The 8,903-nt window shown below is 48.4% G+C and overlaps 1 pseudogene; it reads left to right on the top strand.

The window, feature by feature from the left end:
• LOC102261235 overlaps positions 1–6,182 on the top strand; it is a 30,134-nt pseudogene extending 23,952 nt beyond the window's left edge.
• Positions 6,183–8,903: the final 2,721 nt, after the last annotated feature.

Genomic DNA, 8,903 nt, shown 5'->3' with positions numbered 1-8,903 from the left:
ACGAGGGCTCTGCCCGCTCACCACACTGCCTGCCCCGGCCCCGGAGCACCTGCTCGTCGTCTGGGTTCTGCTGAGCCACTTGCCTGCGTGGACCAGGATCTGAGAAGCTCACAGCCTCTTCTCCAAGAACAACAGAGCCCGCGCCAGCACCGTGAACCCAGATGCCGGGACCCACAGGCGGCGTTCCGGGCCTCTAACGCTTCCACACGCTGCCCCTGGAGAAACGAATGCGGAGGCTGAAGGAAGAGCCACCCGGACTGCCTCTGAGGCCTCCACCCTATCGCTCATGTTTGCCTTGTTTCTGAGAGGAAAATGCTCCAGACGCTCGCAGGGAGGGAGCCTGGGTCCCTTCCTCTGAGGCCTCAGAGACAGCGAGGACCTCACCCCTATTCGCCCCCAGGCTCTCCTCCCTCACAACATCCAAGGCTGCCCAGAGCCTCCGGGGGCCTCCTGGGGGCTGTGAACTCAGAAAATGTCAGGGCCAGGTGTCACCGCCCGGCCCTGGGAAAGATGAGATCCTGCAAAGAGCTCGCTCTGCCTGCCTCCTTGCCTTCCGAGGCCTCCTGTCGTGTCTGCGAAGCTGGGTTTAAAGGGAGTCCAGCACACGAGTGGGAGCATTGACAGCATTTAGCAAACCCTCCGGATCTCGCTGGGATTGATCCGGCTCCAGGAGCTTCATGGACAAAGACAGTTTCAGCAGAGATGTGGCTTTCTCTCCCTGACTTAGCGCTGGGAAGGAACCCGTCTCACTGCTCAGCGAGACGCCTGTGTGCCCCAGCCCGACTCGGGGAGATGTACTAAGCCGACACCCACAGAGTGGATCTGCAGAACCCCACAGAACTCCCTCCACCTCCTACACTCCATCCAAAACGCAGACGTTTTCTCAAAGGCCTTGAACTTCCTGAATCGGTGTCAACACACCTTCTGATCCACCGGAATGAATGAGCTCAAGTGCGTTAGTGCTTCATTCTCCCATTCCCTCGCCTGTGCACAGTTCCCACCCTTAAGAAGCTGGGCTGGAGGATGGAGAGGAGCTGAGGCAGGCCCAGGAACAGAAGGACGGGGCCGAGCCGCAAGCCCAGGCTGGGGGCCGCACCTCCACCACTTCTCCCCACAAAGAAGAATGCCCTGAGCATCTCACACACACACACACACACACACACACACACACACACACACACACACGGGTTTTAGAAATATAAAGGCTGCCCTCACAGCCTGAGGAGGGAGATGGTCACAGACACAGGTGAGTAAGTGCTGCCAGCCAGAGAAGACCAGGAGCTATGGGAGAACAGAGGAGGGAGTCTGCCCAACAGTCCACACTGACAATGCCTTGTTTTCTTTATCCCCACTTTAATATTTTTAACTCAAGTTAATACAATTTTTTGCACAAAATCAAACACTACAGTAGCATAAGCATGTCGAATACTAAAAAGTAACATCTATCCCACCTTAAATACCTTAATACAGTCATCCAGAACCTTTTCTAAGTAAGCATGCATTTAAAAGAGAAAAGGAGTTAAAACATCGTAATATTTTTTAAAATATATTTTTATTGATTTCAGAGAGAAAGGGAGAGGGAGATAGAGATAGAAACATCAATGAGGAGAGAGAATCATTGACTGGCTGCCTCCTGCATGCCCCCTCCTGGGGATCAAGCCTGAAACCCAGGAATGTGCCCTTGCCCGGAATTGAACCCGGAACCCTTCAGTCCACAGGCGACACTCTATCCACTGAGCAAAACCAGCTAGGGCTGCTCATGCTATTTGAGCCCGGTGCACAAAATTCGTGCACAGGGGTGGGGGTGGGGGGGTTCCTCAGCCCGACTTGCACCCTCTCCAATGCGGGAAATCCCTCTCTCAATCTGGGACTGCTGGCTCCAAACCACTCACCTGCCTGCTTGCCTGATTGCTCCTAACTGCTCACCTGCCTGCCTGATTGCCCCTAACCACCTCTGCCTCGGCCCCGGCACCCAGGACCCACGCCTTGCCTCCTCCAGTTGGCCACAGGCACCCATGACCTTGGGTGGCTTCACCCAGGCCGGCCACAGGTACCTGGAACCCCTGATCACCCTAACTGCTCCCCTGCCTGCCTGATCACCCCTAACTGCCTCTGCCTTGGCCCCCACACCCGGGACCCAGGCTTCCCTCCTCCGGCCGGCCACAGGCAACCAGGACCCGGGCTTCCCTCCCTCTGGCCGGCCACAGGCACCCAGGACCTAGGGGAGGTCCCTCAGTCTGGCCTGCCCCCTCTCACAGTCCAGGAGCCCTCAGGAGATGTCCTCTGCGGGAGGTGACCAGGCCGAGCAAGGGAAGGCGCTGCCCCACCAACTGCTGCTGCCTCTGGCCGACCGGGTGATCAGGGGAAGGCACCACCCCCATCACCCTGCTGCTGCTGCCACTGACAGCCTCTGCAGCAGCCTGTCCTTGGCCCTCGCAGCCACTGCGGTGGTGGCCTGCCTTTGGCCCTTGCAGCTGCCACCATGGCTGCCTGCCTTTGGCCCTTGCAGTCACTGAGGCTTTGTCCAGGAGGACATCCGGTCTAATTAGCATATAGGGACGCAAGAGGTTGGCTGGCGGGGGTGGAAGGGCCATGGGAGGTTGGCTGTGGGAGCACACTGACCACCAGGGGCAGCTCCTGAGTTGAGCGTCTGCCCCCTGGTTGTCAGTGTGCATCATAGCGACTGGTCGACCAGTCATTTGGTTGTTCGGTCGCTTAGGCTTGTATATATATAGATAAGGCTGCTGGGGACACCCTATTAGCAAATTCTGAACCATTGCTCCTAAGAGAAATACAGAGTTAGATTCCTGCAAGCCTCTGATCACATTTCCACACACTGATCAATACTGAACCTTGTTTTATGTGTGTTCCTGTTTAAAGACACCTTATTTTACACACACTGCTGCTTCACTCCCATGGAACTCATGGCCAACAGCAGCCTAACTCCTGCCTGAAGGAGTTAACACACACATTTTTTCTCCGTAAGGCACATCACAGCCTCTTGTGCCTCGAGACATTAGACAGAGTCATACAGACAGGGCCATTTTAAACAGTGACATCTTCAAGAAAAAGCACAAAAGTTCAGAAAACGCACCGAGCTGAAGCAAAAGGGCAGAGCCTGGCCCGGCTCCCCCTCAGCTGGGGACGTGCACATCGCTGACTCAGATTCCCAGCTGCCCTGCTCAGCCCACGGTCACTGGGAAGGGACCACGTGTCTTAGTTTTGGGGGTTACAAATACAGGTTAGTGGGTAACGTGGCAAATATGAACTCCACAAGTAATGAGCGTCAGCAGTGCGATTGTGTCTCCTTGGTTCTGCTCTATTTTCTGAGTAGGTCCTATCTGTTTTCCCTTTACTTCTCTTCAAAAGGGCAGCATCTGTAAAGTTTAATATCTGGGAAGGGACAGAGCAGCCCACCCTTGGCTCCGTCTTGCCCACTCCTGCAGGGGTACAGTCACCTGCTCAGCTCCATCGCAAGGGACAGGTTAACAGCCACTTCCAAGGTGCTGCATGGCTTATACCTGCTCACCCCAGGAGGCACCTTCCTTTATTCCCACTATGTCTTCTGGGACTATGAATCCGATAACCTACATGCCCAACAAGTACAGCTCTTCCTGTCTGCGGAATGGTACCCCCCAGAATACACGCCTCTCTCAGAAGATACTCTTCCTCCTCTACACCCTCCCAGCACTGCACCCCACACACACTCACACATGAGCACAGACACCCTGCTGTTAGCTAGTTGTCCCCTGGGATCTATGGAGTTTGCCTGACATAGTGGGTTGAATCGTCCAAATATATGTCCACGTCCTGGTTCCCAGTGCCTGTGAGTGTGACCCTACGTAGAAGCAGGGTCTTTGCAGACGTGATTAAATTAAGGATCTTGATGTGAGATTGTCCTGGATTTGGGGTAAGGAGGAGACACAGAGTTGCACAGAAGGGGAGGCCGTGTGAAAAAGGAAGCAGAGACTGGAGCTCTGTGTCTCTGAGCGTTGCCAGCAGCCACAGACACTAAGAGAGAGGCACGGACCAAATCCGCCCTCACAGCCTCCAGAAGAAGCCGACCCTGCCAACACTTTGATTTTGGGTTTCTGGCCTCCTGACTGTGGAAAAATAAATGTCTGTTGTTCTAAGCCACCAGGCTGAGTTAATCTCTCACAGCAGCCCTGGGAAACCAACACACCTAGATTCAGAAAGATGGAGGAGGTGGGGAGAAGGGAAGGAATTCTGCTCTGCCCACCTCCCGGGGCAGCAGCTAAAGGGATTTCGGGTTTTCTCACTGATATAGAAGCTGACATTCTGAGCCCAGCCGCTCCGATGGTGGGGAAGCATCATTCTGTCCTCATTCAAACATTGGCATGAAGCAAAACCAGGTCAGAGGACACAAAGGACAGAGGGGAAAATGACAATGACAGACTAGGAGAAAACAATGGCACCACATATAACAAAGGATTGTATCCAGAATACATAAAGAACACCAACAAATAAACAAGAAGAGACAACCCAACAGAACACACACACACACACACACACACACACACGTGCAATGAGTGTTCACGTTACAGAAAGGAAACCTGAATAGCCAACCTCACTAATAATCAGACATATGCACATCAAAACAACAATGCAAATGTAAGCAATACACCCATTGGACTGGCACAAACCTACAACTCTGATAATGTCCAGTGTTAGCTAAAATGGGGAAATGAAAACTTCCATGTAGAGCTGTTGGGAACTGGAGATTCATCTTAGCAATCTGACAGGACCTAGAAGTGCTGGAAATAGCCGAGCCATTCTGCATCTTGGTGCCCATCCTGGAGAAATCTCACACGACCCCGGGAAGCACAGGCAGAGCTGCTGATGGCAGCAATGTTTACAGTAAGAAAACACTGGGGGGCAGGCTGCATGGCCCTCAGTAGGAAATGGACAAATGAATTGTAGCTTGTTTACACAAGGTCCTGTCATAGGACCCTGAAAGATGAATGAAGTAGAGCCTGATGAAGCAACATGGATCCATCTCAAAAACACAGCAAATTGCAAAATGATACATCTGGTGTGACAGCCTTTAGATAAACTCATTAACTCATAAACAACCCTCTGTGTTGTGTACAGACACACATATGCAGTCAAAATTGAAAAATACGGAAAGATAAATCGGCTCCACTATTTGTCTCTGGGAAGAGGGTAGTTTCATGGAATGAACAGGAAAATGAGAGGTATTTCAAAGGTAATGTACCAATGATGTTCTCTTATTTTAAAAAAAAAAAAGTTAAAAGAAAGACATGGAAGAACGTATGCGAGATAAAGTGTTCTGAGAATCACAGCAAATTGCAAAATGATACATCTGGTGTGACAGCCTTTAGATAAACTCATTAACTCATAAACAACCCTCTGTGTTGTGTACAGACACACATATGCAGTCAAAATTGAAAAATACGGAAAGATAAATCGGCTCCACTATTTGTCTCTGGGAAGAGGGTAGTTTCATGGAATGAACAGGAAAATGAGAGGTATTTCAAAGGTAATGTACCAATGATGTTCTCTTATTTAAAAAAAAAAAAGTTAAAAGAAAGACATGGAAGAACGTATGCGAGATAAAGTGTTCTGAGAATGCCAGAGGACAGAGACTTCCACCTCCTTCTACCGGAAGGCAGTGGCTCTGAGGCTTTGAAAGACAAATGGGGAGGGGGCGCAGCGAGGGTACCAGCAACTGAGATCTCTGCAGCTGCTCAGAACCCCCTCCTGTGTGGCTTGCCCTGGGCCCTGTGTGCCCCAGGTGCCAGGGCCCAGGAGCCCCAGGGCTGGCTTCTCCCATCCCAGCAGCACGGGCCTGGATAAGAACACAGTGCACCAGCAAGAGCATGTCACGGAACATCCAGGTGTCATCAACCAACCAGAGGTGGGGATGTCCCCACAAGAACTGCTGCTCCATTATTTCAAAAGGCATGATTACAATGGCAGGGATTTGCTTGACGGCCTAGAACTGTCCACAGCCATCACTCATGTCCATAATTAGGAGGGGAATGAGCAGGCACCACTGATGAGTGAAGAGGAACTGGTTGACTTAATAAGATGGTGTTTTAAGAAAGGAGAACAATGATGGATGCAACCACAACACTGAATTTGCAAAATCACTACAGCAGACACTTTTTGACCATCTCTTAGTTGTTATGCAAACGTGACCCATTATAAGGTGACGGAACACTTCTGGTAATACAGAGTAACTCATTTCCAACTACTGCAGAAGTACTTTGGTCAAAACCTGTAGTAATTGTTACGCTGAGATAAGAAGGAGAAATAAAAAAGAAGAGGATGGGGTGTGCTGTAGTCCCCAAGTACTGTTAAATCTCCTGTTGGACAAGGGTTCGATTAAAGAATCTTTTCAAGACGGTTGGCTAACTGGAGCTGAGTACTCGGGAACAGGACTGGAGAACACTGCTGTTCTCTTGGTTTTAACTCACGCTACCTGAAAAGCAAGACGAGCTTTGCCAAGTGGACACACACTTCAGTAACAGTGAAGGAATGGAATGAATGCCACATGTTTCCCCTTGTGGGTCCTGTCTCTTCAGGTAAACGTGGTCAGTAACCTGTAACATTCCCCTGGCCTAAGTGATCACTTGCCTTGGGCACGTGAGAATACACAGATGTCAAACTATTCCCCTGGCCTAAGTGATCACTTGCCTTGGGCACGTACTCACAGATGTCCAACACTGAGCCCAGCCAGCAACAGAGTCCGTATCTTCTGGCACTTTGGATATGACACATCACTGACCCGAGTGATTAACCTTTTTCAGTTTTTCAATATTTTATGAAACTACTGCCATATCCTTAAACTTTACTTCTTTTGTGTCTTCTTCAACCTGGGAGAGACCTTGAATTTTTTAAAATACATTTTTTTATTGATTTCAGAGAAGAGGGGATAGGGAGAAAGAAGAAACATCATCAATGATGAGGGAGAATCATCGATCGGCTGCCCCTGCACACCCCACACTGGGGATTGAGCCCACAACCTGGGCATGCACCCTGACCGGGAATTGAACCGTGACCTCCTGGTTCATAGGTTGATGCTCAACCACTGAGCCATGCCATCTGGAGTGAGAACTCGCATTTAAAAGTGTTCTCTAAACAACAGCAATATTCTAACTCTCTTAATATTTCTATATAACTCTTGTTTCTAGGGTTTCACTTTTGCAGTTTGAAAACTTAGGAATGCAAGGATTCACCCCTTTTGCTGATACAGCGGGGATAAAACTACTAGCTCCTGTAGCCTAAGTGAGAAGTGAAAAGGTCACTCACCAAGCACAGTGATCAGCCAAATATAACCTGATACAAGTTATATTTGGAAGGAGTATTGTTTAAGTGACCTCTTCTAGCCTAAATACACGAATTCTTTCAGATCAGGGAAGATTAGAAAAAGAAGCCTAAAAACTCTTAACAGTGTGATTCTCAATAGTGATTGAAAAGGAGAAACAGCAGCAAATTGTAATTCGGTTTACTGGGTGTGATGGACATGCTGTGATAGAAAATCTAAAATGATAATTAAATGGGGGAAAGCTGCATCAATCTTTCTGTAAGAAATAGACTTTTTTTTCTTTATTAAAGTAGCCTTATAAGAAAACATGTGCATTTGTAAAAATGGTTTCCTCTGTCAAACATTTGTGAAATTAGAGCTAAATGGTAAACTACCCTTGTAAAACCCAATTATTTTTGAAAGATTTATATAATGAATTCTAGATATATGACAAATAGAACTGATGGAATAAAAAAAAAGAAAGATAAATAGGGGGGTTGGGAGATGGGTCTGAAAATAACTTCCATAGTACCTACTCCTGCTCACTTGGGTATTCTGGGCCAGTCTCATTTGCTATGTTTACTTAATAATGCCTTAGTTCTCAAATTTTATTATAGAAGTAAAGGAACACTCTATCTTTCAAGGCAAAACTACAGAGGTAGTGGCTGTGTGACTACGGATTATCTGCTCAACATCCGGGGGCTGGAGAGCTGGAAACCCTTCTCAGACTCCCTTGCAGCTAGGTTTTGTGTGTGATTTGGGCTTTGCCAATTAGGGTTTAATGTGAATCAGCAGGGAGACAGCCAGGGCAAAGGCAAGGTGGGGCATGGTTCCATGGGATGAGCTGTGTGGAAGCTGTGGTTCTGGAGCTGGCAGAGATGGCTCCACTACTGGGTTCTGACACTTCCTGATTGTGGCAGGCAGCAGTTCCCTTGGTGGCTTGTTCTTGGAGTGCTTTGGTGATTTGAAGCTTTTTCTTCAGCCCTCCCAACAATTCTGAGAGTTATCTAAATTATTAAATGAATCCCTTTCTGCTTGAGTTAGTGCTGTGGTCGGCAAACTGGGGCTCGCGAGCCACATGCGGCTCTTTGGCCCCTTGAGTGTGGCTCTTCCTAAGCCTTGGGTGTACCCTAATTAAGTTAATAACAATGTACCTACCTATATAGTTTAAGTTTAAAAAATTTGGCTCTCAAAAGAAATTTCAATCGTTGTACTGTTGATATTTGGCTCTGTTGACTAATGAGTTTGCCGACCACTGAGTTAGTGGATTCTGTTATTTGTAGCTAAGAACCCTGACCATGGCAAGTTCAACGAATGTTTCTTATTATCAAGCCCATGGTCTTTGACTACATGGTTTTTCTCGTGAGCCCACAGTCCCTGTGCTAAGATTTCTTGCCACTACGATTAACCATATTTGACAAATAAATTAACCAATGAATAAATGAGTTTCAAGCATTTATGACACACAGCAGAAAGAAAAGTTAGAAAACATCCAAAAGATAATGTTAGGCCAGGGTTTGGCAAACTTTTTAATGTAAAGGACCAGATTGTGAACATTGCTGGCTTTGCAGGCCATACTGTTTTCTGTCTCAGTAACTCAACTCTGCCCTTG

The sequence above is a fragment of the Myotis brandtii genome, unplaced genomic scaffold, assembly GCF_000412655.1.
Source record: "Myotis brandtii unplaced genomic scaffold, ASM41265v1 scaffold573, whole genome shotgun sequence".
Lineage (NCBI taxonomy): Eukaryota > Metazoa > Chordata > Mammalia > Chiroptera > Vespertilionidae > Myotis > Myotis brandtii.
Note: the sequence above shows the minus strand (reverse complement) of the source record. Positions and strands in the feature narration are given on the sequence as shown.